Source organism: Poecilia mexicana, unplaced genomic scaffold (assembly GCF_051168715.1).
Source record: "Poecilia mexicana isolate PSO_F unplaced genomic scaffold, ASM5116871v1 scaffold_5, whole genome shotgun sequence".
Lineage (NCBI taxonomy): Eukaryota > Metazoa > Chordata > Actinopteri > Cyprinodontiformes > Poeciliidae > Poecilia > Poecilia mexicana.
The window spans coordinates 2,196,285-2,201,716 of NW_028263374.1; the positions used below are offsets into that span (position 1 = coordinate 2,196,285).

The following is a 5,432-nucleotide window of genomic DNA, read 5'->3' on the forward strand; positions in this document are numbered from 1 at the left end:
AAAACACTTAGTACATTTCTAATTAAGCAAATACATTTTAACAGTAACTGAATACTTTATACATTAACTTGGCCTCCACAGTCATAAAGTAAAACTCAATAGACTTAGTCCAGGGGTCTCCGTCTCCAGGATTTAGGGCCTGTGTCATGCATCTTTTCCATCCGCCTCTGCTTCAGCACACCTGAATCAGGTGATAAGCAGGACTCTGGAGAACTGGACTGCATACTGAGGGTGATCCATTTAATTCAGGTGTGTTGGACCAGGAACACACCTGAAAGTTGCAGGATACCGGACCCCAAGGCCTGGAATCAAAGGAGAGTAGTATGGCTCCTTCTCACCATTTGGTGACTTTGGTTTTCTTCAATTTTAGGTTATTTCATCTCTTTCTTACTTTCCATGTTCTTTCTTGAAGCACTCAGTGTGCAATAAAACCTTGAATTTCTCCAACGCATGGGTGGTGCAAAAGCAACAACTGGAACAACATCTCTGGAAACGACTCTTGCATTGACTGACCAGAAAGTGTCTTGGTTACATCTCGTCATAACTTGAAGAGAAGTGTCCATTTGAGATCTATTTCCATGACCTGCTGGCCTTATACCAAACTTTTGCATAAGATAATAAGCCATGATGAGCAAATCAGTTGTTCCTCCTACGACACATTTGTAAAATAATATCTGAAAGGTAAATGGCCTGTACTTGTGTAGTTCTTTATCAAGTCCAAATGACCTGAAAATGTTTTCACCACATTTAGTCATTCACCCATTCACACACACATTCACACACCGACAGCAGTAAGCTACTATATTGTAGCTACAGCTTGCCTGCCACAGTTTGACAGAAGTAAGGCAGTCATACACCAGCTCCTCCACCAGGGTCCTCTGACTACCACCAGCTGGCATGGTGGCTGAATTGTCCTCTTGATCAAGGTCACAACTACTGACACAAAGTGGGGGTTCCAGCAGGCAACCCACCAGGTACAAGATAAACTCCAACCTCCTAGGCTACCGGCACCGTTTCAGGTGTGCTTTTGGTATGGACCATGTTGAGAACGAGAATCTCAATCGATGAATCATAATTTGTATTGACACACGGAGCATAAAATCAGCCAAGAAAAGCATTCAGACTTTACTTATTTTATTAACTTTCAGCGCTGAAAGGAGACGCTTTACCATTACATCCGAGAAGAGTTTCTAAAAAAGTCTGTGCAGCGTCTGAGGAGAAGGAGGAGGGTAGCTGATTATATGGACTGAAGACACTGCCTGAAATCACACCATGTCTCTGTGGCCTGATAAGTTTCTGTTTCTCGTGAGAAATGGACCTTAGTGTCTAACAGAATCAAAAATGTAACTCTTTACTATGGGCCCTTTGTCTAACAGCGTGTGACTCTTTCTCGACCTTGGTAAAGCATCTCAACAACCACCATCACTTCTTGGACCTGACCATGACATTGAACCTTGAGGGGGTTTGGTCATAAAGGTCTACACCTCTCATGTGCTCATTGATCTAGTTGACATCAGTCTCTATATAATTCTTCATCTTTGTTTCCATTAGGAAAATATTGTTGTTTTTCTAGTGGATCAGCAGTTTCTCATCTTGTGTTGGAACCTCATTTGGATCCTCTTTAAAGGGTACATCAAAGAGACAGCTGTCCCTTCGTCATAAACTTTTGCAGGTGGTAACAGAGTACCACATGCCTGATGAAGGGTCAGATTATCCTCTTTTCCCATGAACTGATCATATGCATTCAAAATCAGGCATGGAAAATGGCCCATCTTCCCCTTATAGTCCATGTTTAAGCCATCACTATCAAAATCAGTAAGGGTTCCATTTTTCTCACAACTACATTGTTGTATGCTTTGTCTGGCTATAACAAAGTCCAACAAATCAAGAACCAAACTCAAAATTAATCTTAAAAAGGAAGAAGTTAGGAATTGGAAGAATATGGTATGTATTTAAATAAGTGGACCTATTGGTCAAACGTATTCTCCCACCTGTCACTATTATGACCGTCAACATGTTTACACATCCTGCTCACACACCTAACAAATTTTTATAAATGCAAAGGTGAATATCATAACTAGACACTTTAAAGATGATGTGCACCAAAAATCTTTGTTGTATGTTTATTTAAACATACATTGCTATCCTCTTCTTGGGGAGGTTTGTGGCACTCTTTTTCTCGCCGAGGTGCAACCAAGATTTAATCAGCTCTAGTCATGTGATAATTTAGTCTAAACATGTGATACTGCATAAGTATTATCCAAACACTAAACTTTGAATGTTTGCTGAACATTAACTGAAAATTTAATCAGCAAGCTTTTTAGAGTCCTTGAAAGTGAAAAAAAAATTCATTTTTCCTCTGATGTTTGGGTGAACTCTTCTCTGCGGAGGTCGGCCATCTCTCTGGTTCTTCCTGAAGGAGATCCATCAGGAGTTCTGGTGCTGCTCACAGTGCAGACGGTTCTCCTCCCTGTTTGCTGTTGTCCCTCTCTCAGCCAGAATCTCCAGTCATTTTTCTTGATCCTTGAATAAACATAACAGAATATGTTCTGGGTGTTATTTATGATTCGTTTGTTAATTAAAACAATGTTTAATATAAAAATAAGATTAATTTATTTCCTTAACAATTCCTTCTCCTGTTCCCTCAGAAGGAAAGAGTTTAGGACTCACTAATTACATTTACTCAAATATAGTTGAGTAACTTTTTGAAACTCAAATGAAGTTTTAGGAGTACCGTTACTATGCTGAACTTTTTACTTTTACTCAGGTCATTTTATTATGAAGCATCACTATTCTTATTTAAACAAATTTTTTATTTTGTCTTTAAAAAACTAAAAATTCCGCTGAACTTTATATTTTGAGCCCTCTAATTGTGTAATTTTTTAAGATATGAAATAATTGATAACTTGATCAGTTACTCAGTACTTGTATACTTTTTACCAAATGCTTCTTTACTCATGTGTAATTTCTTATTCAGCTACTTTTTACTTAAACATGTAAGTAAGAGATAAACATGAGTAAAAACATGTTTGGAGTACAAATTATGGAACAGTAACCAAATGTTGAGGCACATATGTTGAACAAAAACAGGGAAACTAAGGTGGCCAAGTTATACATCCACAAAGAACTACTGAAATTAATAGTCATAATTACTTTATATGAATACGACATGTATGCATGTGGGCCACACTTGGCACATTTCAGGGATGTAACCAATAGGGACAGATTTTAGCAGGAGTTCAGCTTTTATCCATTCTGCATTCTGTACCCTCACTAAGGTCACTGTATTCAGGTAGTCTGTTTACAAACATCAGCGTTAATTTACCCCCACATTTTTTAAATTAAATGTGTCACCAGTGCATTTGGCCGGGTGTTCCTGCTCCAGAAAGGTGAAGGTCTCTGGTCACCCTGAAGCTGTGAGCCCACTGGAAACAGAGACCAGAGGCCTGCAGGATGGTCTGCTGTGACAGCTTAACATCTGAAAACATACACGATAGAAACATTAATGAATGTGCTGCAAAAACAAGCTGTACTTTTGACCTGGTGGCGGTCAAAAGTACACCTGTTGCCCTCAAGTTTGGTTACAAATATGACTATAGTTGGAAAACATCAGCGTTAGCTTACCGTCTGGGCAACCGGAGGATCCTGGACGGACAGCAGCGGTGCATGTCTGAAAGATGGCCTCCGATGCAGATCTCCAAGGCTTGCCACCGTCATTCTTTCAGCTCGATGCTCCGTAGAGCTGCCACTGGATATTGCAGTTCACTTACGATGTACAGTCAAGTCTGCTCCTTATAGTTGAATCGCAGCTGGTAGCTACGAAGGCGTCCTGAACCTTCAATCGTAAGCCAACTTCAGCGGCCGCTTCGTCCAAACTATAAAAACCCCCGACGGTGAAGCTCTGAGTCCATCAGAGCCGCCAGCTGAAACACGTTCTGTCTGAGCGGCCACACAAAAATAAAGTCAGGAGTAATAACACTATTTTCTAATGAAGTTAATGAGCTTATGCTTATTGATAACCCGTTAGTAGGTCGCCATCTTTCTTGAAAGCAAAGTAGGTGTGACGCTAACCAACCAATTGGGGAAGTTGTAGCCTGATGACGTGCCACTCCTCATTTGCATTTATTTTTCCCCCTAAGTTTAGCGGGGAAAATAGAATGTGATAAATAAGAAAATAAGGAAATACTAAATGAATAAGGGAAATTGGAAAATGGGAAAATTAAAAGTTTTTCAAACAAAAGTTAAATGAAAAATAGGTTAAAGAAAAATGGGTACATAAAGAAGGGATATATGACAAATTGATTAATGAAAGTGGGAAATAGAAAATCGGGTTAATGGAAAAAGGAAATGGAAAATGGTTAAATTAAAAGATAGATTAATGAAAAATGGGTAAATAGATAAAGAGATTAATGAAAAATGGGTAAATGAAAAATAGATAAAAGAAAATGGGTAAATAAAAAAGGGATATATGAGAAATTGATTAATGAAAGTGGGAAATAGGAAAATCGGGTTAATGGAAAAATGAAATGGAAAAATGGTTAAATTAAAAGATAGATTAATGAAAAATGGGTAAATAGATAAAGAGATTAATGAAAAATGGGTAAATGAAAAATAGATAAAAGAAAATGGGTAAATAAAAAAAGGGATATATGAGAAATTGATTAATGAAAGTGGGAAATAGGAAAATCGGGTTAATGGAAAAAGGAAATGGAAAAATGGTTAAATTAAAAGATAGATTAATGAAAAATGGGTAAATAGATAAAGAGATTAATGAAAAATGGGTAAATGAAAAATAGATAAAAGAAAATGGGTAAGTAAGAAAAGGGATATATGAGAAATTGATTAATGAAAGTGGGAAATAGCAAATCGGGTTAATGGAAATAGGAAATGGAAAAACGGTTAAATTAAAAAATAGATTAATGAAAAATGGGTAAATAGATAAAGGGATAAATGAAAAATGGACAAATGAAAAATAGATTAATGAAAAATGGGTAAATGGATAAAGGGATAAATGACAAATAGATAAATAAAAAAGAGAAATTGGGAAATTGATAATATGAAAAATAAATAAATTAAAAATTGGTTTAATGAAAAAGCTAAACTATTTATTTAACAAATTTTTTATTTATTTCACTCATTTACTTCATTTTTTGATTTATTTTACTCATTTTTTATTTATTTAACCCATTTATTTATTTATTCAATTTTGGCGCAAATGGCTTTCCATAGGTAAAAAGCTTTAATCAAAAAAAAAAAAAAAAAAAAAAAGTTAGTTATGCTAGCTTAACTTTTATCACCTTAGCATGTACTCTTGCTGCGCAATTCGGAGTATTTCGGTTCAATTAACACAAAATAAGGCGACCCACATAGATTTTCTGACAGATAATCAGAAGTGCAGGTGTTTAAGTTGGCTAATCAACCACCGCTAGTGT

At 36.6% G+C, this 5,432-nt stretch overlaps 1 long non-coding RNA gene across 1 annotated transcript; it reads right to left on the reverse strand.

Moving 5' to 3' along the window:
• Positions 1 to 1,121: 1,121 nt before the first annotated feature.
• Positions 1,122 to 4,790, reverse strand: LOC148159572 (uncharacterized). The gene is made up of 3 exons (XR_015762801.1): positions 3,625 to 4,790; positions 3,355 to 3,478; positions 1,122 to 2,523 (listed from the first exon to the last, which is right to left on the reverse strand). It is a non-coding gene; the product is annotated as an uncharacterized LOC148159572 (long non-coding RNA).
• Between the last annotated feature and the right edge of the window lie 642 nt (positions 4,791 to 5,432).